This window comes from Vicugna pacos, chromosome 31 (genome assembly GCF_048564905.1).
Source record: "Vicugna pacos chromosome 31, VicPac4, whole genome shotgun sequence".
Taxonomy (NCBI): Eukaryota; Metazoa; Chordata; class Mammalia; order Artiodactyla; family Camelidae; genus Vicugna; species Vicugna pacos.
This window is the reverse complement of record NC_133017.1, coordinates 5,382,029-5,409,032: the sequence shown is the minus strand read 5'-3', so window position 1 is coordinate 5,409,032 and position 27,004 is coordinate 5,382,029. Positions and strand designations below refer to the sequence as shown.

Genomic DNA, 27,004 nt, shown 5'->3' with positions numbered 1-27,004 from the left:
AGAAATAAATAACTAGGAGACACCGAAGCACCGTCACACAGTGCAGAATGGGTGATCCTGAATAACACTGCGCAGTTACATAAGGACTCAAAAATTGAAAGCACCCGCTGTAACAGGGCGCGTCCCCCTTCCATTTGTCAGTTGTGTCTTCAGGGCTGAGGCAGTTCTGAGCACGGCCAGTGTCAGTGCTGGTGTCTGGATGGATGCCACTGGAGGTGAAGGCACCTGCAAGCCGAGAGGAAGAACAGAAATCATCCTCTGCTTTTTCTGTCTTGTTTCTTTTCTCTTTTAAAGAGAGGCGGAAATAAGATAAACTGAATCTTCCCTACTGAAATTTCAGTATTGAAACAGTTTTTATATTGTTCACAACTTATATTCTGCCTATAACTGTCTTTTCAACAAAGCATTATATTTATTAAATGTTAATTAACTCAGTTAATTAACTACCTGTTGAAACCTATTAAAGAACATGAAATGCACTACGTGAAAGCACCACACCTGCAGTGACTAGCACAGCTGTTTTGACGGCAGTGCAGTCAGCCCCCACCATCACGTGGCCCTGAGCTCCTGATGCTGGGAAGAGAGCACGCTGCTTCCTCAGGCGGAGAGAAATGGTAAAAGTATTTTCTGAAATCTACAGCACTGACAAAACATAACTGCTTAATCCCAGGCTCCTTTGAGGCTGTCATTTTCCGTTTCTGGCCAACCCCCGTCAATGAGCAGAACCACCCCATTCCCGAGTCATGGGACTCACGTGGGCAGCAGTTTTGGAGAAATTTCCAGGTATAGAATGTAAACCAACTATACATAAAACTCTGAAAAAGAAAAGATGCAATAATCTGATTTTGGAAGACACTCAATATATTCTCCTAAGCCTTAGTAGTTGGAAAGTCTGGGCTTCTCCTAAGCCACTTATGTATTTCACAGACAGTAAGCATCTCCCACAAACCCTGTTTCCCTGTGTCTGCTGGGAGCCTCAGGCATATTGATGCTGTCTATCTTATAAGGCACAAGGCAGAGGCGTGTGTCTCACGCCTGCAAATCTCACACAGGCTCAACTGCAAGCCTCACTGTCTGAAATTGGCCCCATTTTCTCACCTGTTTATTTGGTATCTGTTCTTCTGTAAGCTGCCTGAAATGCTTCTTGGAACAAGTCAGAAGAATGAGTGGGTAGAGAAATGGACAGATGGACAGGTGAGAGATGGGCAGACAAACAGGGAGACTCCAAGAGAAGGGGAGCAAACAAAATTTCCTATGCAAAACCCTCTTCTAGTCAGGGAAGAAAACCACCACAAAGAAGTGTGAAGAGGCAGGTGGCTTAGGACTGTTTCCTGGATTCCATGAAATGTCACACCAAGAGATGAGAGGGTAGAAGTATAAATAATAAAAGATAAAAAGCATGCATGTTTGAAAAATATATCTACATTATGTACTTTCTAAAGAATAGATTCAAATCAGCAAGGCCCAATAACCCAATTCTTGGGTATTTACAGAAGTGAGAATCCCATCTCCAATCCACAAGGCATCCCTTCGGAGCACTGAGAGTCTACACGGTGTGGTCATAAAGGCATCACCGCAAAAGCTGTGCTATCCTGCACTTACGAGGAACGAGCAGGTGTGCTCGGGCTGCCCACTCACGTCATTTACACCCCACAGCACCTCTACGGGTAAGGGATGCCTAGCGAACCCCATCTCTGCAGGACAGAAAACAAGTCCAAGAGGGGCTAAGCCGATCTACCATTTCTCCATCTCACAGGACATGTCACTCCAGAGCAGGAATCGAACTCGGACCCACGTTTGTAACCACAGTACTACCGTAATTTATGTGCTTTTTGTGTGTATAATACATTTGTTTCTGGCATGAAAGGATATTTAATAAATGATCGGTTGTCTTGTCTATCTCATTAGCTCACAATCTTTATATTTTTGAATTGTACCCTTCCCCTGGAGAAATGAACGGAAAGAGCGGTGGTCAGAATGAGGTGGGGCTCCATTCTTTATCTGTTACCTCATCTCATCCAAGTCCCCAACCAGGGAGAAGGAGCAAAGGTTTTCTTCATCTTTTAATGAGAGGGCTCCAGTGATGGTGACTTACTCAACTCCAAAACCGAGTCTGGGGGAAGGGCACATGCAGCAACGAGAGCAGTATCACCTGTAGGAAGGCGAAAAGAGCTCAGGGGATGGCTCAATGGGTCAGCCTGATTTAATTTCAATCGATAATACAATAACACACTCTAAAAAATCTAGCATGCAATGGATTTGCTCTTTCTTGACATCTAGCAAGTTTCCACAGCCCACATGTAACATTATCATGAACTAGTGAAAGGATGAGTCCACAGACAAGAAAAACCAATGCCACAGGCACGCTGAAACCCAGGCTGGAAGAAAGGAAGGGAAAGGGCATAGTTAAGAAGAGAGGAAAGTCTGGGAAAAAGACATCATCACAAGGACTCTCAAGCATCATCCAGCAATCATATAATCATTCTTTCAAGAGAGAGTTACTTAGGTCCTATTTTGTGCGAGATTTTACAAAGGGCAAAGAGAGACCGCAGCGTCCATGGTGGCAGCAAGTTGCGGGGCTATAATACAATTCTAATCCTGGTACCATGCACACTTGTCCTCAGTATAAAGGCAAAAAATAAATAAAATAATACTATGTAAACCATACACATTGCTGAAAAAAATTAAAGAATACCTAAATACCTGGAAAGACACACCACGCAGATTCCTGGATCAGATGACAGCATTCCTGGGATGGCAGTGCTCTCCAGAGCGATGCATACATACAACGTGGTCTCGATCACAATCCCAGCGGGCTCCTCTGCAGTAACTGACTAGCTGCTGCTACAATTCATATGGGAATTCGAGGGTCTCAGTAACCAAAACGTACTTGAAAGAGAAGTACAACGTGAGAGGACTTGTAATTCTCAATTTCAAACCTTACATCTGTATCTCCAAGTGAGATTAGAGGCCATTTTTAAGTTATTATTTTGTTTATCCTTATTTTCTAAATTCTGTACAACAAATATACCTGTTAGAATAAGAAAAATAAAAAGTAAGTTATCTTTTAAAATATGAACACCGATTCATTCATTGGGAAAAAATTATTTTAACTCTAAAGAAGTAAACAAATATCTAGTGAAAAAGGACTACTTAAAAACAAGTGTGCATTTACAATTTTCATAAATTGAAAACTGAAAAGCACAAACACATCAAGTTTCTAGGGAGACTGGTGAAACATATTAACAATTATTTTAAAAATTCTTATTGAAAAATGAAAACTCAAGAAAGGGAAATTCGTGATTTACAGCCAACTGCAAACACATGGAAAGCAAAGGCCTAGAAATCACAGTTCCTTTAACTCTGCTACTAACGGAATAGTAGAGGAAATTCCTCACTGAGGGGACAGTGGAATCCCATCCATAAGATAGAATACACAGTACAAACTGCAGTAATATCGGGAGTGAATAACTTAGAAGAATTCTGAAGTTATAACATTGCTGAAAAACTATAAAAAACACTGACAGGCAGATTAAAACACACAGTCATATATATTATATAGAAACATATGTAGTCTGCTCCCATGTTGCATAGAAATACAAACATATTTGTTCATTTATGGGCACTGATTACTTTATCCCAGGTAGAATATTTCAACTAAAACAAACAATGAATATTACACTCCTATTGTCAAATGTACTTGATAACTTACTCTGCTATGTAACCATATGTGTCTAAGATAGATCTAAAATTAGTGAAAAAGAGCTTTGTATGGTTTCTTGAATTCTTCTCAAAATTCCAAGCTTAATTTTAAAATAGATCTGAGCAGTATTTCTATATTATCTTTTCCCTTGTGAAATGAACAACACAGTCTGTTGTCAAAATTCTGTGCTTACAAATATTCACGAGCACAGTATCCTCACAAAACTGCTGGACAGCAAAGCACTATCCAGACACTGTGACCAAATAAATGAAACACAAGGAAGACAGTGACCCTATTCTGGAGGGCTTTTAGTCTGTGTCAACACTAGGGTTTTTACTTGATTGGTTTGATTGGGTAGCAAAATAAAATCAATCAAGTACTTTCTTTGAGCATTCTATAAGTCATGACTGTTTTTAGTGTCATTAGCAGGAAAGACTTAAGCATGACTTGGTTAGGTCAACTAGCAACAATCATCACTGGAGAGTGAGTAATAAAGAAGTTAACTGATAGCAATGCTTCTGCCAACATGAGACCTAAAATAAATCTACACTGATATCCGAAAGGAAAATAAGGAGATGAGGTCCCCAATGAGAAAACAAACTAACAAGAAATCAAAAAATGAAAGTCATTTTCATTAACGATTCCAGGCAGTAGTGGAGCATGGTGGTGAAGATCACAAATGCTGGGGACAAACATGAGGGTCTGAAATCCCACAGCACTAGGTAGATGTGACACTGACATTTCAGTGAAATTTTCTGCATTTCAGTCTCCTATCCATAGACTGGGGACAACAACTGCACCCATCTCCTATAATGGTCCTAAGAATTAAGTTATTTTATATATAAAAGCTTAAATAAAATACCTCAGAGTTTAAATAATACCCCCAAAGCACAAGAAACAAAGAAAACAGAGACAAATTGCAGTTCATCAAAATTTAAAACTTTGCTTCAAAGGGCACCATCCAGAAAGTGAAACAACAACACAGAGGAGAAAATTTTTTCAAATCACTTATCTGGTAAGGAATTTGTATCTCAAAATGAAGAAAAAAACACCCTACAACTCAACAATAAAAAGGCAACTCAATTAAAAGGTTAATAAAGTATCTGAAAAGGTATTTTTCAAGGAAAATATACAAATGTCCATAAAGCACAATGTAATGATGTTCAATAGCATTAGCTGTAAGGGAAATCAAGTCAAAACCACTAGGAGAAACCGCTTCACACTCACTACAATAGGGTATAATAAAAAAAAACGTAACAAGCACTAAAGAGGACACAGAGGAAGCGGAGCACGCAGCCCTTGCTGGTGAGGATGTAACACAGCGTGGCCACTTTGGAAAACAGCCTGGCAGGGCCTCAGAGAGTTGAACATTTCGTTTCTGACTTACCCAGCAATTCTGCTCTCTGGGCACACACGTAAGAGAACTGAAAACAAATATCCACATAAATAATACCACATGAGTGTTCACGGCGACATTACTCATCACAGCCAAAAACAGAAACAACCCAAATGCGTATCACCTGATGAATGGGTAAACAGTGGGGCCCAGCCATAGAGTGGAAAGTTATTCAGCAATAGCATAGCATAGAATAGTGACTAAGGCCACAACATGAGCAAATATTGAAAACGTTACTCAGTGTGAAAGAATTCAGTCACAATAGACGTTTCCACTTATATGAAGTGACTCGATTTACATGAAATGTCCAGCACAGGCAAATCCACAGAGAGAAAAGTGGCTCCTTGGGGCTGGGGGAGGATGGGGAAGATGGGAATGTCTGTTTATGCGTACAGGGCTTCCTGTTGGGGGGATGAAAATATTCTAAGATTGAATGGGATGCACAATTCTGGGCATAGAGTAAAAACCGATGTACATTTTAATGGGTGAATTGTATTAAAACTCTTAAGAACAAAAGGACCTTGGGCCAGTATCTTCCATAGTAAATGCAAATTGCTAACTTTTATTAGAGGAAAAAGAAACTGCTCTCAGCATGAAAGCAGGAGATCAGCAAATGTGAGTTAACCGAAATTGGACAAGAGCATTTCACTTGAAACAGTTGCTGAGTGTACACGAAATATTCAGAAATAGGAAAATCACCTTGACATCATGAGGAAGCATTCTGTTTCAAATACAGATCAAGGATTCGGCAAGCCCAGCTGCCAGAAATGACCAGAGAAGAAACCTGGTTTATAAAACTAGCACCAGAGACAACAAGGAATGGTGATGAGGAAAGCAGGCGGCAAATATCTGGAACAGTTCACTACAAATAATTTCTCCACCAAAAATTGAAAAATAAAATGAAAGTGATGAAATGCTCTGTTGACATCTCGAGAATGGGCTTCCTTCGGTGCTCGACTGTTCTGTAACCCCGATTGAGAGACTAAGGAGAATCAGCATGGCTCCTGGGGGTCCCCAAAGGACTGCCCACCAGCACGCTGACCACCATCACATCTGCCAGGTTTGAATTGCAGGGAAGAGACCAAGTTCTGAAAGGTACCGGAAATGTTGACAAGGGAAGAAAAGGATGAGTTTAGTCCTGGGACATAGGCAGTGTGAGCAGAGGCCAGAAGGCTGCAGGTGAACTGCAGTAGACCTGGGGCAGGAAGGGATCACGGGGGAGCATATCTCAATTCTCTTCTGTCTCTGCCTCCGGTAGGAGAGATAAAGCCTGCATCCTTCTCACCTGGAACTGTGGGTTCTGGCTGGCAGAAGTCTTACCGACACGGAATGATTATTCAAGACTCTGTGGAAAAAGTCAAGAAATCGAGAGGGAGTAGGGAGCCATCTCCATGAGCCTCTCAAATGTTCCCATATTTATTGTGTATAATCAAAGGAAAAATTCGTTAACAGTTGTGAGATAGTAAGGAGGAAATTCGGGAAAGACAGGATGAGGCAGAGATTGTAGAATATACAATGAGTACAAAGGATTAGTGTATGTTTAGGGAAGTCATGGGGTGAGGGGAACAAGATACACTTTTAGATATGTTCATTACAAAGCACACCACCAGGCCAGCCAGGTCTTTGTTTTGAGGATAATAGACTAACAACACACAAGCCCAGCGTTTATAGCTGAGGGTCTCGGTCCTTGCTTTGCAACCAGCAGAGTGCTACCTAAAACCTCAACTACACAAGCAAAGCATTGTCTCTGCTTTTTAAGGAAAGGAGACTGGAGTGAAGATGCACAGGAACTTGCTTGCAAAGCAGTACCAAAGCATATTTTTTCTTCTTATAGTTCAGAGGCGACTGTGCTGTGTTATAATTTGTTAACCCAATCATGGGCTCCCACATGGAACCATTATGGAGGACACCCTAGGATGACTAATCCTGGATGTGGGTCTCTTCCTGCCATCTTCAGCCACTCTAGCAGGGTCTACGCACATCCGAGAATAACGATCCTACGGAACCACCCACTCTCTTAACTCCTGATGCTTGAAACTTAATTTTAGCTCTACACAACTTTCCGTAGATGAGTTTCAGAAATAAAAGATATAATATTCCTTTTATATCTCATCATATTACTGATTTTTCTGATTGCTCTCTGCTGCTTCTACTTGGTAAAGCACCTCATTCTGAAGCTGAATTCAGTAATTTCCGTTGTGCATTTCTAGCCAGTTTGGGCTCGCTAAATTCTATTGGTCAAATATCGATATACTTAATTGATTTCTTTGTTCATCAATTTCAGCCAGGAGGAGAGGGAGTGTCACTCTTTTCCTCAGCCCACCCTCAACACTTTTCTCATCAACTCAGGCCTCCTGAAAACAAAACAAAGTATTTTTTTCCCTTCTACTCTTTCCACAAACACAACAGGAAACATCAGTCTGGAGAAAGTATTCAACACAAATTTTAAAACAAAAATCTATAAACCTGAAGCAACTCCATCTCCGAATCATGATACACAATGACATGAGAGTAATTGTGTCAGGCGCAAAGCTTGAGGGAGCCTGACTACCTGATTTCTATTCTTCAAAGGAAGGAAGATTTTCGTATTTTTTATTATCATTCTTGGTCATTGTTTCTGATTATGCCAAAAAATAGTTTATGAAATAATTATGCACTGCAATAACAGATTTTTAATGTATCAATTTTAGAAGGCATTCAGAGGGGATAGGAAAACCCACCTCTGTAAAAAATGTAAAATTTCTTCCCCTGTTAAGAACACGTATACAAAATGCAACAGAGAATTCAAATTCTTGTGGAGAGGATCAAAACCACAGAATCAAAGCAAAGTCATTACAATGAGTCAATTTAAATTTCACTGGACAAACATGCTCAATGCATACAAATAATTTTAAAGGCACACTGCAAACCATTCACTTAATGATCTGCAGGCTAGAGGAAGAATTTCCCTCTTGAACAGACAACAGAAATCAGTAGGTTGTCCCACCAAACCAGGAGCAGAGAACAATCAGGTTTTTAACAGTTTTGATAAATCAGCATGTTCTAAAGATCAAAATCCAGAAATTTTAAACATTCATTCAAACCACAATGAAACAAGCACTTAAAGAAAAAAAAACACAAAGAATCTAAGCACAGAGGTCATTTAGATAGATCAGTGAGAATTTCTTGTACCGCTGGAAGAAAGAACAGGCTATAACCTTTTACTTGAAAAATAAAACTTCTTTTAAAGATAAATGCTAAAACATATTTCATCTTTCATGTTGCCTTAAAAAATCTGAGGTACTTGTATCTGATCAGAAAAGCAATTCTGAGTAATATTATGTTACAATTCAGTGCCAGTTTGCTCTAGAAGAAAAGAGAAAAGTTACTATTTCTCATTCTGCACAGTTTAAAGAACCTCCCTGTCTCTATATCCTCCCATTTCCTAAGCTCAACCTCCCTAACCCTTCTGAAACAAGTATGAGAAAGTCTTATTCCCAACATGCCAAATGACAAAAGAATATCAATTTATTTATGTAAATATATGCCTACACCTTGAAATGGAGGAGAAAGGTATCAGAAGTCTATATGGAACTTCTTTCTATCTTCCTGATATCACACACACAAACGTTCACACAGACACAGACACATACCCCCTGGATTACTGAGCACTTCACAAGCTTAGTACTTACAACTTGTAGAAGATAACTTTGTAGTTAATTTAAAATACAAAACTTTCAGCTTTTGAAAGTCTTCATCATCTGCTAAACCATCCAAATATCAAAGAGACCCAATTAGCCTTCTCTGTAGAATGTAATTTCCCTTGATGGCAAAACAGACCCTAAGAAGTACTGGATCAAAGATTCGTGTTTATCACTACCTATGATCGTTTTTAAGCACATTAACAGATTCAGAAATGTATGTCTCATCAACATTTATTCCTATTGAAATAGCATACGTGTTCAATTGTCTATACAGTGACTAGGTCCCATGATGGTGTTTAAGAGCTATTTTGTGTATAGCAATATTTATATTCAAGTGCAGAAAAGGAGGGTGTGTTTTACTCAGTTGTAGAGCACCTGCATAGCATGCACAATGTCCTGGCTTCAGTCCCCAGTACCTCCAAAAAAATAAATAAACTAAGTGCATATTTAAAAATAAGAATAGTGCAGCCACTATGGAAGACAGTGTGGAGATTCCTCAAAAGACTAGGAATAGACTTACCATATGACCCAGGAATCCCACTCCTGGGCTTGTACCCAGAAGGAAAACTACTTCAGAATGACACCTGCACCCCAATGTTCATAGCAGCACTATTTACAATAGCCAAAACATGGAAACTACCTAAATGTCCATCAACAGGTGACTAGATAAAGAAGATGTGGTATATTTATACAATGGAATACTTCTCAGCCATAAAAACCGACAACATAATGCCATTTGCAGCAACATGGATGCTCCTAGAGAATGTCATTCTAAGTGAAGTAAGCCAGAAAGAGAAATAAAAATACCATATGAGATCGCTCATATGCGGAATCTAAAAAACAAAAACAAACAAAAACAAAGCATAAATACAGGACAGAAATAGACTCATGGACCGAGAATACAGACTTGTGGTTACCGGGGGGGGGGGTAGAGGGTGGGAAGGGATAGACTGGGATTTCAAAATTGTAGAATAAATAAACAAGATTACACTGTATAGCACTGGGAAATATACACAAAATGTTATGATAAATCACAGAGAAAAAAATGTGACAATGAGTGTGTATATGTCCATGAATGACTGAAAAATTGTGCTGAACACTGGAATTTGACACAGCACTGTAAAATGATTATGAATCAATAAAAAATGTAAAAAAAAAAGAATAAACACAGGGAAATATACACAAAATGTTATGATAAATCACAGAGAAAAAAATGTGACAATGAGTGTGTATATTTCCATGAATGACTGAAAAATTGTGCTGAACACTGGAATTTGACACAACACTGTAAAATGATTATAAATCAATAAAAAATGTTAAAAAATAAAAATAAAAATAAATAAACAAAGTTGCAAAACAAAAAAAATAAGAATAAAGTTATAAAAAAACGCAGACTAAAAACCACTGCAACCTAGGTACTACAATTATACTAAAAAAACAAGTGTTTCTATCAAATATTCACTATATGCCAATCACAAAGACAACCACAAGTCACCCCTGAAGCTTCACGTGTGATTCTCAACAACCCTACTAAGTAGACACGGATGAGAAACCCGTCTCTGCGGATGAGGAGACGGAGCTCAGAGGAGCCGGGGACGCTGACCGTCCTACTCCGTGTGACACCGCGTCATCCCAGGGCAAGCGCTGACAGTGCTGCACTGAGGGGACACCCAGCTGCATGGACCCTTGGGGTACTGGGGAGTCCCAGAAAACACTAAAAATTTTTCAGTGAAAAACCAGCTCAAATATATTACACTGTGCCGCATCCCTTAAACAGGGAACGTGAACGAGACCTTTTTGATGCGTCCATGTTCTTTCTGCCATCATCAGTTACTTGCCCTCACTGCATCACCAGTGATGATCTGGACCCCATATGAAGTGCACTAAGATGGCAGAGCTTTTAATGCTGTTTATGAAGTTTGTAAGACTCTGTCTATGCCTCACACTGGTGGTCATCCATCACTTCTCACCAGTGTGGACGAACCACCTGAAATCATTCCTTTCTGCTTTTTAAAATCCCTTCATCTACTCCAGACTTTTCAATAGCAAAGAAGCAGCTAAACCACAGACAGTGGACAGCTTTTCACCAAATGGACTCGAACAGCCCATCTGACTACCTGGAAGCCCTTTTCTTCTATTAAACCCACTTCCAGGTACTTCATCATTTTCTGATTGGTTAACTGGGCCTCTGACTGGCCTACTCAGAGAGCTCCCAACCTCACATCCAGGGGTGGGAGAGGACCCTGCTGTTGGGGGAAATCAGTGAGGAAGGTGGACATCCTTCAGCCACGTCTGCATGGGTAGAAGTGCCACAGCATGCTCAGAAATTATACCGTCATCACCCCTGGGCTCCCATGGACTGGTTTCACATTAACCAAAGTCATGAGACACTGATGCAAGAAAACCAGAAACTTAGCTTATTAATGTAACAGAAGACGTGAATCTATGAACCAGACTGAAATATCAGAGTTCAACCATGAGTACATTTTCTCCTCCACTGCCCAATAACGGGCAGGCAGTCACATGGCAAGCATGGACAGAAACGGAGCAGGAAGGTTTTCTAGATTAACTCAATGAACTAAATTTCTATTATACGAACAGATCTACTGCCCAGAAGACAATTAACGCCAATCACGGTGCACTCTCCATGGACAGCGGCAAGACATGACTATGAGCACCCATGTAACTCTCCTTTCCCTGTCCTTTATAGGCTAACTGATGCACAGAGGTACAAAGATTCAGGGATGCTGATAACGCTAAACACAAAAAGCCCATCTCTGGGAGCCTCAAAACCAGACAGCCAGGGTTTAAATACCAGCTCTGCCAATTACTAGTTCTGTGATTTTGCCAACTTAATTACCCTCTGTGTGCCTCAATTTCCACACTGTAAAACTGGGATAACAATCAAACCTTCCTTACTCGCTTGTTGAGAAGATTGAAGGATTCATTTCTGTAAAATGCTCAGAAAAGAATGTAGCACATTTTGGGTGTTCAACAAATGTCAACTTAATATCAAAGTGATTTACAAGTCTCCCCTCTAATCATCTTATGTGTTTCCTGGCTAGCCTAAGTCCCAAAGAACATCCTTATTTCTCCTTTTATAAACAATTGGGGAGTACCCTTATGTTCCATCCAACCACCTGTTTAAACTGAGGGAGGGGATGCCTCCTAACCACTCTTTTGGGCCATGGAGAGTGCTTCTCCCTTCACACCCCTGGCCCCTGGCCCACAGCTAGCACTCATCACACTAACAGAGTGAGGTGTGAGTCCGGGGAGACAAGCGGGGCATGTGAAACCCTTCCTTTCACTCCAGTGTTGGTCACCATTGGGAAGCACCTGGGATGCTCAGCTCCATGGCAGGAAAGCCCTGTGCATGAAGGGGCAGGTCCTCTCAAGGTAAGGCTCGCTGTGGCCCAGAGCTACATGGGACAGGGTGAGTCTGTATTTCTGGGACACAGTATCATGACACGCATTTTCCCACAACCTTGAAGTTCATGAAGAACGTGGCTTCATCAGTAACAAAGAAGACATTTATCGCCTGTCTACTCTTTTGTGTCATCTCTCAGTTGGCTGCTGGAGACAACATGTGTATAAGTATTGGATCTCCTTAAGCCCCAAAATATATGAAGCAACAAATAATTCTGTGGCTTAACATTGGTTCAGGGCGACTGTGTAACTGTCCTGACTCTGCTGATGCTAAATTATGGGTATAGGAACTATGGAACCTCCTCAAATATCTTTCATCATAAAAACAGCTCTTCTTATTTTCCTGTTTCTTAGTAATTGCCAAAGACTCCCAAATGATGGCTTCACACAAAACAGCAGCTAAAGTTTAAGAGCCCTCTTGACATACTCACTGTGGTAAACACTGCACATAATTTCTAATTCTCACAATTCTACAATTCATATATGAATGTCCCCATCTCACAGACGAGGGAAAAACTCAAAACGAACTGTCTCAGGCTCACGTGGCTCAGTGGCAGCACGTGCAACCAAACCCAAGTCAAAAAACTACACCCCTTCGTATATGTACCAAATCTCCTACCACCAATTAACACACAGCGGCGGGGTCAAAACTCAGGGAACTCAATACACTTTTCACCTTTAAGGTCGTCCAGATGCCGCTTCTAGCTGTTTTATAAAATCCCGGCTCACTGGTTTCTAACACTAGAAGAAAAGCCCGATTTTCCCATTGCTTGCACAGCAAGTCTGAAATGTTCACAGTGAGATGACAGAATAAATCTAAGATATAAGCAGAATAACTTTTCCAGGTAGACACACATAAAAGACATTGGGCTCTTCTGAAGCATTAAGTAAAGAAATCAAAATAAAATAAAGTTATTTAAGCCTTCTTTTACAAACAGGAATGTTAAGACTGTAAGAAGGTGCAACAGTGCCACCTATGGCTAAAATGACCTTCCAGGTTGCCGGGAAAGATGCAACACAATAATTGCCTGTAGGATCAGAAAGGAGAATCAGATAACTAAAAGCTTATGTAGCATATACTGCACTTTGATTCGGGGGAAGGGAGGGATATTCAGTATTTAATTTGATACTGCTAATACTCCTGAATATAAACAGAAGACATAGGCTCATGGAAACTCATCTTAGAAGAGGAAAGAATCCAGTTCAGCCACTTCATTTTACAGGAGGGGAAACTGAGACATGGAATGTGTCCTCCTGGCAATCGGCAGCAAAGGCATCCTAGGCCTCATGTCTTGCACTGTAGCAAAAACCAACAGATCTGTACTACGCCTATGTTCATAAAAGTCACGTTTGTATTTTTCCAACAGTAGGTTATCTAATATCTTGCAAAATACTTCTCAAAGATCCAGGATATCATACAAGTTTGTCGACATACAAAAATATTTATTTACATAATAAAACAGCATGAGCTTTATTCTCTCTATTAAAAAAGTAATGTGTCAAATCAATGTTTTGATATTTTAAACCTGTTAAGAGTGTAGAAAAAAATCAAAATTTTCTTTAATCACAAAAGAGAGGAGCTTATCCCTGAAAATGATCAATGTGGATTTTACTAAACTTAATTGATCTGGTCAGAATCCCACGAATTTAAATATCTGAGTGGATGGCTACACGGCAACATAAATTCTGATTTGTAACAATACATATTCTGTGTAAATAATCTTCAAGGTCATCTGATTAAGGCAATTTAACTAGTCCCTGTCTCACTAGAATGATACAGATTTCATTAAAACTTCATACTACACCAAAAATAAAATGAATCCTTGTTACTTTAAACCATATTCAAATATATCATACATATACATATTAAATATGCATCAGAAATAAGCGACACTCTTTAGTATTCAGAGTTGATCAATCTAAAATATCTGTCATTGTGACAGCACTTTTATTAAGCACCTCTTGGGTTCTTTGTATACAAGGCGTCTAACTCTCACAGTCAGACAAATTAAACAATATTACTAAAATTTCACAAATGAGGAAATGTACTTAAGCCATGAAAACAACTTACATATTCATCAACAGGAAAGAAAAGAGTAAAGACTTTACTTACAATATTCACTGACAATTTTTCTTCCATATTAAGACTACATAAAACCAATTCAGTCTTTGTAAGTATTTCTGTCAATAAGGGCCACTAGAGAAAAACAAGTAACATCAATAGCAGTGGTTGGACTTTCAGAGCCCACTTCTCTTTTGCACTATAATTATTTTTAATGTTATGTTTTTAGTGCTTACAGAGCACTAAAATATAAAATTAACTTTTTAAGTAATTACCTGAGAATTATAAATTTGTGAAAATAAACAATTGTAATTTCTGCCACTCTGTCTCACCTTCTCAATGGTGTCTCTCCTTTGAAGGCATCATCAAGCTGAGATCACTAAACTCGGCCATTTATGGAGTCACAGGTGTTTGGGTAACCACTTAACGGGAGGCTGATTAGAGGAGCAATTAAGAAAGCATCCTGTGCAGCCTGGGTTCCAGCACCGAGCTAGCCACAGCCTGCTGCGTGTAATTTGGGACAAGCTGCTCCATCTCTCAATCCCTCAGCTGCAAAAAAGGAGACACTGATACCTACAATCAAACACCTGCTATGAACTAAAACATGAGGAAAGCATTTTAACCTTAGGTAGGTGTCCACTCACAGCGAGTTTGGTCATTATGATGATGAGGATGCCTGTTAATAAATTAAGCTAGACCACAAAGGAGAAATCACCTTAAAGGAGAAACATTTTAAGTCAATGAGCATTTCTTTTTGGATGGATTGCACAATATTCTATTGATTTTTTTAATAAACCAAATTTTGTCCATTAATTATAGATTTACAGGTTCATGGACAAGTCTCCAGAAAAACAATTAGAGGCCTCTAAACTCCGTAAATTAAGAAAGTAAATTAAAAAAAAATCAGGGAGGAGGTTATACCTCATGTGGGAGAGTATGTGCTTAGCATGCATGAGGCACTCAGTTCAGTCCCCAGTAACTCCATTTAAAAACTTTGTTTTTTAAGAAATGGGGAATTAAAGCAAAAAGATGGAGGAATACAGACTTTTTTAGAGACTCATCTCAGATTTAAGATGGGGAAGATACCATCTATTTCTCAGAGGAAATTTTGAGGACTATGTAAACTGGATCTGAGATATCTAGTTCTTTAACATTATTCATGAATTCATATTACCAAGTCATAAACTACCTGATAATCAACAGTGGTGATACTGATCATAACAGCTGCCATCACGGATCGAGATCCGGCTAGAACTGCTCTGTTCTGACATCTCTGCCCCTGAGGCCTCACCAGACTGACAGCACTAAACTAGGTCATTCATGAGCACCTCGTGTAAGTCCTCCATTTGTGCTTCTGACTCTCCCCTCACCAGCTCCTCTGAGGGAAGCACTGTTATCATCTTACCCACTCACAGATAAGGCGACTGAGGCACAGAGGCTAATCCCGTTCCAGGACACATTGGCATTAAAGGACATCTGTATTTCTGCTGTTTTGCTTTTGACAAAGGAATCTGAGATATCAATTCAAGGCAGACTGTTAAATAATCAAGTCTGTCAGGTCTTCACCTCAAAGAGCAGATACTATAAATTCCTGATGTAGGATGAGGCTGCTGCCACAAACTGACTCAGCTTGAAATTAATATCCAAGATGAAGCAGCGGATACACGTAAATATTCACGATTGTCAAGTCTGCTCACGGGTCTGGGCCCTTCACTGCCTGAACGGGGGTGAAATCCCCACCCGTGTCTGGGAGAGATGCACGGTGCTTCCCGGGCTCAAACAGGCTTCACGGGCTATTTCCTCCCACAGACTAGCCTCAACGATTAAAAGCTCTCAAGGTTTTTACATCATGCAAAACAAAAAGACATTTCTGCAGATGGAGCACTTTCTTAGGCTTAAATCTTTTTTTGCCTACACTCACCCAGGGGGAAAAAAGAAACATGACTCTGCAAAGTCTCTGACCCTCACCACTCACAGGAGTAGAACAGCCACAGCAGAAGATGGCTCTTCACATTGCAGGATGAGAACAAAATAAAGATGCCCCAACAACAGGCACTCCCAGACACAGCGCTCAGCAGTCTTCTGCACAATCACGGTTGTGTAGCACCCATCACCTTCTATTTCCAGAACACTTCATCACCCCTAAAGAACCCGCCTATCACTAGCAGTCACTCCCTAATCCCCCTCCAACCAGCCCCTTCCAGCCATCACCTGCTCTCTGCCTCTGCATGTGCCTTTTCTGGGCATTTCAGATCACTGAAATCAACAATATTTGACCGTTTGTGTCTGCTTCCTTTCAATTAACAAGCTGTTATCAAGGCTTGTATATTTTGAAGTGGTATCAGCATCTCTTTCTTTTTTTTTGAAAACGTTAAAGATTATTAGAAGGTGGTAAGCACTATCAAAAAGAGTAGAGTGGAGCATAAGTGATTGGGTTTCAAAGGGAAAAGTGTGGGTTGAACAGTCAGGGTGGACTTCCAAAAACAGGTGGCCTTTTTCATTTTCCTCTTTTTTTTTTCTTTTTTATTCACTCTTACGTGTGAATAATCTTCCACTACATGGAGATACTACATTCTGTTCATCCATTCAGCAGCTATTTATGGACGAGTTCCAGAAAAATGAGTGTAAGAGTTGACTAGCATGGATGGCATTTAAGCAAAGGGCAAAATGTGCTTTCAAAAAAAAGCCAACAAACAGAGGCACAAGGAAATTCAGTGCGTTTCTGAGCAAAGTGCTTGCTTGCTTCGGCAGGACTACCGTGCAGGACTGTGGCGGATATTGGCAGGAGTCACGGTGTGGGAGAAACATGAGAAGACTCCCCACTGCAAGTAGCTCAGACAATTCTCCTCCCTCATCCTGTATTGTTAGAGCAATGTTTCTAGGTTACTCTTATTTCAAGTAATAGCACTTTAACTGCACATCTGATCATCTCCATCAGACCACCTTTCCTCCAAGCAACAGAAAAGCATTCAATGACCTGAGCAGCTCCAGGACATAATGGTGATGGATTAGGGAGTCCTGCAGCATTCCAGCCTGCAGGCACAAACCCCACATGTGCCCTGGTGATGTCCAGAAAATAAAATGCATGGAAATATCTCACTGTTTTTACACGACATCTGCCCTCAATTTGCCCCAAAATCATGCTCGCAAAGCACTAATCAACCCTCTCAATACAAAAATAAAAAAGCTAAGAAGGCAAATTTAGGCTCTTCCATTGAAAACCAGCAACCATCACTGCCAGTATCTGAGCTGGAATGCTCCTGACTTTGAAAACCACTGCGCAGTTACTTTTCAAGCGTAAAACTCATATATGTATTTCATGTAGATGATATTGCAGTAGGATTTTTCTTTTCAAAATTTCCAGTTGCAACATTAGCACAAGAAAGTTTATGTATAGGCTTTAAAAAAATCAATTATCCTCCACTTTCTTAATTTTGAACTAATTATTATTTTATAAATGTGGCTATGTTGCGTATTATAAACCGTTTGATTTCTGAAAACAAGACCTTTATGACCTCACTATTTCAGAGAAAACTTTAACGATTCTTTGAGAGGTGGGGCCTGGGGCGCCCACTATCAGCTCTTTAAATACTGACAAGGATGTGCTATTAAGTAATGCAAAGGCTCTAACTCCACATTAGCTCAGAAAGCAAAGAAACTACACCAAAGACTTCCTTAAATATTTTATATATTTCTATTCTTTTGAATATTAAAGTTCTTAAATGATATGATTTTTTTGAAAAAGACAACAGCTGTATTAAATTTCCTCTCACCAAGAAAGCAATCTTTATGAAGTAAAAAACCCCTATGGAAATCGGAATGACAGGATGTTTCTAGCTAAGTGAACATCCAGATCTGAACACAAACCTAAATCCTATCAGATCTCACTCGAAGGAGCTCTACAAAGTCCTGGGCAACCCTGGAAATTAGCTCTTTTGTTCCAAATGTTGGCTGAGCTAAGATCATCACACTAGGCAGGGAAGGAGAGAAGAGGAAAATCCACCTGGCGGCCTCCATCAGTTTTCTTCCAGCCACAAAATGCCTCTAGGTCGGCCCGCTAACAAGTCCCCCAATAAGGAAAGCCGGCATCCACACTGCCCCTGCCATCCCCAAGTAGCCCCGATGCCCATATCCCAGCCTGTGAATGGTCTTCTAATGATCCCCCAGTTGGTGGCACCCACCCCCTCTTCCCCGCTATACAAACACAGAGAGCCACGGCAGCCTTCCCAAATCACAAATTTGATTACATCAACCCCCACTTCAAACCCTTTAGAGGCTCCCTGTTAGAGTTCTAGCCCCACCCCAGACCCTGCTCGCCCATCCTCACCTAAGTACACAGGTCCCCAGTGACCACAGGGGCCCCTGACCTGCTCCTACTTCCCACTTGCTCCAGTCTCATTTTGACTGTTTCCCAAGGAAGCCTTCCCTCCCTCCAACCTCCACAATTTGTTCCTCTCTTCCTAGAACATTCTAGGCTAAGTCAACTTCTGACAATGCTAAGCTCTCAAGAAGCAAATACATTTTGCTTACTAATGTGGCTACACGCTCTCTCCCCTAGACTCACAGAAGTGCACGTGTAATGTATAAATGAATGACCGGTTGGGTCTCAAAGGGACAGACATAACTGCTCTCGCCCGTCCCGATCCTTCGGTCTGTAGAATATCAGAAGCAAAACCAGAAGTACCTTTCCTGAGGGTCACTTCTGTTGACACCCTTCACTGCCTACTGTGTCAGTTCTAGTAAAACTCAACTTCTTCCAAAGCCCTACATCCCGGACTCTCTCCAGTGTCCTCCCCAGCAGGGGCTCCCTCCACCCTGGACCACACAGGGCACTCTCCACGGGTGCCCACGCCAAAAGCCTCCAGGCCTCTGCCCGGGCTGCACCTGCGATCTGAGACACATTCTTGACTCCTTCTCCTGGCTGACTCTTACTCTGTCCTCACAACTGCATGTAGAGCCCATTTCTTCCAGGAATTCCTCTCCGATAATGTCCTTTAGGTCTTGTCTGGTCTCTATCTATAGCAGCAGTACATGGTGACCAAATGGGTGTTTGCCCGCTCCTTTGAGACCACGAACACTTGGGAACCACGTGGGAAGGAGTGAGAGATTACAAGACGGTTGAGGGAAGCAAAAAGCAGAAATCACAGTCCAAGTCCCAAATTCAAGGATACTTTCTCAGAAAAAAGTATAAACTATTTCACACGTGTGCAATTTGGCTACTATTTTTGTGGCTTGTGGACAGCAAGAACTTGGTGTTCTAGTCCAAAACCTAGGTTACATGCAAAGAAATGTATATATTCATATCCAAAGGAAACCAGAGCTGCTCAACAACAGTTTGCAGTTAGAACTGAAAGGAACTTTGATAAAGGCAATCTCTCTCTCTCTCTCTTCTTTCTTTTCTGGCATCATATAATTTTAGAAGTATTTGCGTGACTAACAGATGGCTACAGCCCGTGATTCTGCACTGGAGTGTTTGGGGCTGAGGAAGACCAGATTAGATTCACTCTGTAAATGCAATCACACCAACACACTGATAGGTGCCGTGGTGGTGAAACTGATGTTCCAAAGCAGGCAACCTTATTCGGTAAGAGAACTCTAAATAGAAAGGAAGAAATGCAATGTCCTATACTGAATTTCATTTGCTATATGGGCCATTAACTGATAGTATATCTTGACTAATGAAACCCAAAAATAAATTGTGAATGTCGGTTTTCTTCATCTGACCATTTTATGCTAACATCGGATATTAAATCCTCACTCCATACGGAAGCTCAGGCCTATGCTGCAGCACAGTTACACCCCGTGGAAGAAAGCCGCCCAAGGGAGAATTGGAGAGTTTCCCTTTAGAAGCTGCGAAGTGTGGTTTTACACCTGTATATCATTTGCAACCACATCATCGACAATGGAGTTAGACGTTACCTCTGTGGGGCGAAAAGCACTGCATGCTTCAGAACCATCAAAGAACGCTGAGCTTTGTGAAACAGTCCTGAGGCACTTAAATCATACTTTTTCTGAAAGGCTCCAAATCTGACCCACTTCACCATTCCAGGTATAACAGGGAAGTACTGGAAACAGTAGAGAGAACATGCCCTTGAAGTCTGACAAGGCTCTGCTTGAATCCTGCTACAGCATTTATCAACCGCTAAACAAACCAATTCCTTAACCCCTCTGAGAAGGCTTCCCAATCCCCAAAAGGGGGCTGTCAGCGCCCACCTGGGAGTCATGGATGTGAATGAAACACGCAAGTAGGGCGGCCGACTGCTACCTGACACGGGGCCTGGCTAGTTTCCCTCCGCTGCCCTTCTGCCCCTTTAAACTTGCACTGATCCCCCTGGTAAGGATCAAGTCCCCGGAACAGACTGCCCGTATCTTCTGTGTATCCCTGGATACATGCCTTACCCTTAGGAGGCCAGAAAAACAACTGCCTCCTCCCAAGTCACTAACAATATTCTTAAGAGTCTGGGTATTTTTAACTCTATTTTTCAGGGAGACTATTCCAGAACTTTCCAAGCACCATTCTCCAGGTTGGCTCCCCTCCCAGTGCCCATCCTTCTTACCTCAGATCCTCTGTCTGACTGCCTCCTGTTCATGGGAAAGCGAGTCCGGTAGGGTGGGGACTCCCTAGGCCTCCCTCCCTCCCTCACAGGTGACTGTGAATACCTTCTCCCCACTCCAACTCCAGCTTCTGAGGATTCTAACCTTCCGTATCCTGCAGCCTCTGCACCTTCCTAAGACGCACACGTGGCCAAGACTCTCCCTTTGGATTTCTTTCTGGCTGGCCCTGCTGACCCCCAGGCCCCTTAAGGATAAATGGGATTGCTCTGAAAATGACAAACGCCGCTGGCTGACACACCAAAGCTGCATGGTCTGGGCTTTCCTCCAACCGAGGCACAGCCCTCCCCTCCCTCAGCCTCAGTCTGCAGCTCTCGAGATGATCTAATTCACATGCAATGCTGTGAACACCAGCTAAGAATGACGACTCCCAACTTGTATCTCTAGTCCAGCTCCTTCACCTGAGCCCCAGTCTCATAGAGCCGAGTGCCTCTTTGAAGTCCTAACTTGGATGAAAAATGGCATCGTAAAAATGCTTCATGTCCACCATTTACTCTGGAATTCGATTCCTGGCAGGTACCTCCCAGACTCCCCATTTTAGTAACAGCCTCAGCACCCACCTAGTTGTCTCAGGTCACATTCAATTTCCACTGTTCCCTCCCCCAGGCCCTGCCCTGGAATCAGTCCTGTTATTTTCGCCAATAAGCTGATCTCAAGTGTGGTTTTGCAGGGACCATGGCCGGAAACACACAAGCTCACAGCATGGTTCACTAACAGTCCGCCGTAGGGTGCTCCCTGGAGGGGGAGGCATCTCCTGCCGCTGGTCACCTCAGAAGGCACTGGATTCTCACACAGGAGGCCCAGGAGAAGGGACTCAAGATTTTCCCGTGGTCTGAGCTTTGAAGGGCCCGAGGTCTGGGGGAGCTCCTAATTAGCAGACACACTTGCCAGTGAGCAAATGAGGATGGGGGAACCCACGCAAGGCTGTTATCACTCCAACTCCTGGGCTCTCGGGAGCCACGGGAAAGACCTGTGTCCAGTGTACAGCCCAGCCATCACAGATCCCAGCCTGCATTTGCCAACCCGGACAGCCTAGACTCCATCTACTTGCGACACTTACTTCTGTTCTGTTCCCCACCCAGAATGTGATGGACTCATTCAGATATTCTGGCCTGTCTCAAGCGAGACAAATTCAGTGAAAAATGAAGTGTCCACATTTGGACCAGAGCATGAAAGGAGAAACAAGGCCTCATGGTCAGCATGATGGTGGTGGCCACACCCTTCCACCGGGTGAGAAGAACCATGGTGAGGGTGAGAATCCAGGGTCCTAGGTCAGCCAAATCATCTTCCTTCACGGTTGTCTGGGGTGTTGGAGACTGACTACCACAAACTAACGACACGGCTGTCAGTGGTGGATGTCAGCTGCAACAGAAACGGATTCAACTCTTTACTGCCAACATGGGTTAAAAGTAAAGGCCGGGGCAGGGAGGTCTGCACGGCTGCTGAGGCAAACCACAGACCCAGCTCTGAATGCCCACTGGCTGGAGCAGAGAGGAAGCTACGGCCCTTTTAGCTGTCCCTGTGTCCAACAGATCCAGGTGAGCCAGCTACTTAGGAGAAGGTCATGTTGTCCTGATACCCAGAAAAACCAGCCTCGTAAAGGGAACAAATAGTGTCATGGATTTTAGACCCAATTCTGCCCCTTTATGAAGGCAAAGTAAAGTAAATGGCACGGGGAAGTTGAATGCAAAAAAAAAATTTAAAGAACCAAACGGTGACCGCTTCCTCCAACAGCGTCCCCTGCAGCTGTCAACTCCGTGGCGGCCACTTCCTCACCAGTGACCGCCGGCCATGAAGCGCCGTCACGCACGTCACACAGCGACAGCCAGGAACCGCGTGCCGAGCACGTTTGTGTAAAAGCAGGAATCGAGCAAAATGCTGCAGAGTTTGACCTTACAAGTTTAAATACTTCATGAAAAGAATCCCTGAGCAGCCGACTAAATCAATTCGCATCTTACTTCTTCAAAACAATCAAACAAATTTAATAAGGGCGCATTTGTCACCAAATAAAAGGAGGACCAAACAGGTCCCTCAAAGCAAGGATTTTAACAGGTATCTAACACCAGTGGGTAATGTGCTAACAAAGCAAATATTCCAAAACATTAGAAAATACAAAATGACTAGGATAATACATGGATCAAGACAGATATTAAGATTTTGCTTTTTAAAGCGATGGAGACAGTATGGAGGGCAATCTGGCTATTTCCAATGCAGGGTGTGCACAGCCCACATTTTCAGATGCAACAACATGCTCACTGGGCAGTACAAATGAAAAAGGAATAAAGAAAAAGGAAAAGAGGAACAAGAGAAAATTAGAAACACACAAGAACAAAAATGATTTTGACAGCATGTACAAGAATTTACGTGAGTGTGTGAGGCCAGGGACGAGGGGATGGTGAGACCCACCCTCACCCCCTGCTCCAGGGAAAGCAGGGACCTGAGGGGAGCGGCGCTGCCGGGGGACCCCAACGTGGTCAGCGCCCCTAACCAAAATTCCACCTACAAGCTTCAAGGCAGCTTTTGAGCTACAAATTGTGGTCGCATTTCAGTCTGGACCGTTTTACTCACTTCCACCAAGAGTAGCAGGAGACAATTAGGCTCTGCTCCTGTACCAAAGAATTGTTTAAATAATTAATGACTGTGGAATACTAAAAGCAACAATGTGGTAAAAGTGACTGGAGGAGAATGTGCTTGACCCGAGCTCACTGGCCGCGTTATATCACTGACATTCAGAAGCTGGCTGAGCCCTTATGGTACCAGAACAGACAGACCCAAAAGGAGGGAGGTTTAATGCGCTGCTGTATTTCGATACTGGGAGCCATGCCTGGTACACGAGGTTCTGGGTAAACAATGGGGACAGTGTCAACCACTGTGGGCTAATTACACATCCGGTTACTCCGCCAAGTCCCAAGGGCAGACTTCAAAATACAAAAACAATCTGGCATTCTCTGGTGGGGCTGCAGACTCAGAGACAAGCATTTGTTGAGCAAAAATATCACCAGTGCCTCCTATGACAAAAGAGGAGGCACTGGCGTGGGGGCTGGGGCAGGGATCCAGGCTTCCACTGCTCACTCACCATTCTGTCCAGGGGGAGAAGTGGTCCCTGCTTATGTTGCACCGATGCACCTACCTTGACTAATGCCTGGGGCCTCAGCAGGTGTTGACAGGAGAGGTGAACGGAGCCAGACTTGGTGTAGCACGGTGCTGGCAGCTATGCCCTCAGCAGTTCCCAGGCTCCTATACATGCCAGCTCATCTTAAGAAGCAGATGGGGAGTGCGGGCATGTAGATCACAGGACCCTGTGAGGACAAGTACAGATCATGGCTACAGCATGCCTCTCCCCTTCCTTAAGTCATAGAGGTATGTCTGGGAGGAACAGAAAATTCATCCAGAGCCCGCTACATTGTCTCTCGCAGGTGGGACTCGTGTCCCCTGTGCTTCTCACTCACAGGGCTGGTCTAGACATTCTTTTTATCAATTCTCTAGCATCTTCTCCTCCAACTTACCAACAACCAGAGAGTAGGATCTGATCTTAGCTAAGTTCAAGAGTCACAGAGCACTTCCTTCACAGCGGGCACAGAAACATGTGCCAGGTTCTCCGACCGTCACCTGTGGGACCACCATGAGCCCTCTCCAGACTCAGGGACAGAGGCCGTAGGCCGGGGGAACACAGCTTCCCTCACTCTCCCCAGCAAAGATTTCCACGTCTCGGAAAAGGCATCTCACCCTCTTCTGCCCGAGGGACAGCACAACAGATACACCGGGAAACAGAGCTGAAGTTGGGGGGGTAGGCAGCCCAGAAGAGCTCGTCTCTACTTCCGAGGCAATGTGGGGCCGTTGACTTAATCACAGGGAAAAAGTGAGAATGAACATTTCCCTGCTCTGTCCCATACACCGTGATACGCCTTTCCCTGCATAAGGAGTTCATTCGGAAGTCCCCGGCGGTGTTTCTGATGTCCTAACTTGGCATGGAGGCTGTCGGGCAAGAAGAGAGGGCCTGAGCAGAATAGGTGCTGGGCCTGGGAGGCAGGAGACACCGGCTCCAGCCGCAGCTCAACCAGCTCCTCGTTCCGCCTCTCGGGGTTCAGCATCTCATCTATAAGCAAAGGGATGAGACTGTCCCAGGACAGGCTGCCCAACAGAAATGAAATGAGAGCCATGTAAATAACGTTTCCCATTTGCCACGTTTAAAATGGTAAACAAAGAAACAAACCAACAAACAAAATACAAATACTAGAAACTGATTTTAAGAACAGATCTTACTTAATCTACTGTATGTAAAATACTATCATTTTGACATGTAAGCAATATAGGAAGTAAAGAGATAGTTTATATACTTTTACTAGACAAGCCTCAGTGTCTGATGTGCATTTGACCTACAGCACATCTCAGCTCAGTCCAGCCTCCTCCCCAGTGCTCCTAGCATCAGTGGCTTTGGCTACTTTATTGGACAGCAACCCCAGGGGTCCCACCATGGTCATGGCTGTAAACCGGGAGTAAGTGTCCACACTAACCCTAAAAGGATCTCTCTGAAACAAAGGCGGATTCACTTTGAAATGTCTGTAAACCGGCGGGCTGCATCTCCATCCCCCCTTGGCTACAAGACAGACTTCTTCCTTGCTGATCCCTTTCTGGATGTAGGGAAGCAATCCGGCACAAAGCCAGGGTGGACTGGCCTCCAGGTAAACTTACCTGCTGTCTGTGTCCAGTCCCATGAAGTCCTCCTTCTCAAACAGGATGCAGAAGAGGGGAATCTTGTCCCCAGAATTCTTGGGGCCACCATCCAGCCACTTGGACTTGAGCAAGATGAAGAGTGACTCAGTGAAGTCCTCGATCCTCTTCTCCACCACCCTGCAGTCCTCTAAATTTGAAGGCAACGTCGGTGCGCGGCTGCTCGACTTCCTCCACATGCAGTACAAAGACAAAGAGCTGAGAGTCATTATCGAGGTGCCATACAGCTCCTCTGCACGTGGAGCTTCTCCAAGGCCTTGGCAGAGAGACAGTCGGTAATGGTGACAAGGCCCACGACCTTGCAGTGTTTCTGGAAGACGCTCCACCCATTCTCGGGCACATAGTGGTGCCTGTAGTGGATACAGAGTATCCACTGGGAGCCACATGGGCTGATATGGCTCACCGAGGTGAGTAGCTGATAGATGCAAAAGAAATTCTCCTCTGAGATGATCTCCATGGTTTGGACTACAACGGGAAGAGTCTGGTGGTCCTCAGCACACTGCACGTAGTCAGGGATGCTCATGTTGCAGGCCCTGCTGAGACAGGAGAGGAGATCGAGGTACATACTCTGCTGTGTGCTATGGGCCCATCTGGGTTGCGGTGACCTGGTGTGTACCAGACAGAAGGCAAGGGAAGCCAAAGCAAATCCGGGGGTACAGTTTGTCCTCATAGTCTGCACATGGCTACTGTAGCTCGGATCACATTACCCAGTTTTTGGTCTAGGCTTCCTGCCCCTGCAGAGAAGTGTCATTTCTTATTTTATATTTCCAAGCACCTAGCAAGGCTCTGATATAAAGTCACTACTCAAAAATGCTGAATAAATTAATGAACAAAGGATATGCTTTCCCCAAACCCCTTCAGCAGAATATAAAGAAAAGGACCACAGTAGGATCAAAAGATCTGTAATTCTATTCAATTTATTTGAACCCCTTAGCTTCATAGTAATGGATAAGAAAACTTGCCTTGGGGTAGAGGGTACTGTTCATTGGTGGAGCACATGCTTAGCATGTACGAGGTCCTGGGTTCAAACCCCAGTACCTCATTTTAAAAAATCAAACAAATAAATACACCTAATTTCCCTCCTGAAAAAGTATTTTTTAATTCAAAAGTCAAAAAACACCTTGCAATTGACACAACATTGTAAACTTGAGTATACATCAATTAAAAAAAATCCTTGCCTTGCAAGAATATATCTGGATTACGGATGTTTGCAAATGTAAAATGCCTAGGGTACCACCTGCATAAAAAGTGGTGACTGTACAAATGTACTATCCCCCCTTTATGAGCTATTCTTCCTTTGGGGGAGTTATAACCTCTCAGAGCTAATTTTCTCAGTTTAAAAATTATAAACGTTACCTGGTTCTCAGTACTGCTGAAGAATCAGATAACCC

At 42.8% G+C, this 27,004-nt stretch overlaps 1 long non-coding RNA gene across 1 annotated transcript; it reads right to left on the bottom strand.

Moving 5' to 3' along the window:
• LOC140690720 (uncharacterized) lies at window positions 1-25,843 on the bottom strand. The gene is made up of 5 exons (XR_012065995.1): window positions 25,575-25,843; window positions 2,704-2,889; window positions 2,009-2,152; window positions 755-815; window positions 1-225 (listed from the first exon to the last, which is right to left on the bottom strand). It is a non-coding gene; the product is annotated as an uncharacterized lncRNA (long non-coding RNA).
• Between the last annotated feature and the right edge of the window lie 1,161 nt (window positions 25,844-27,004).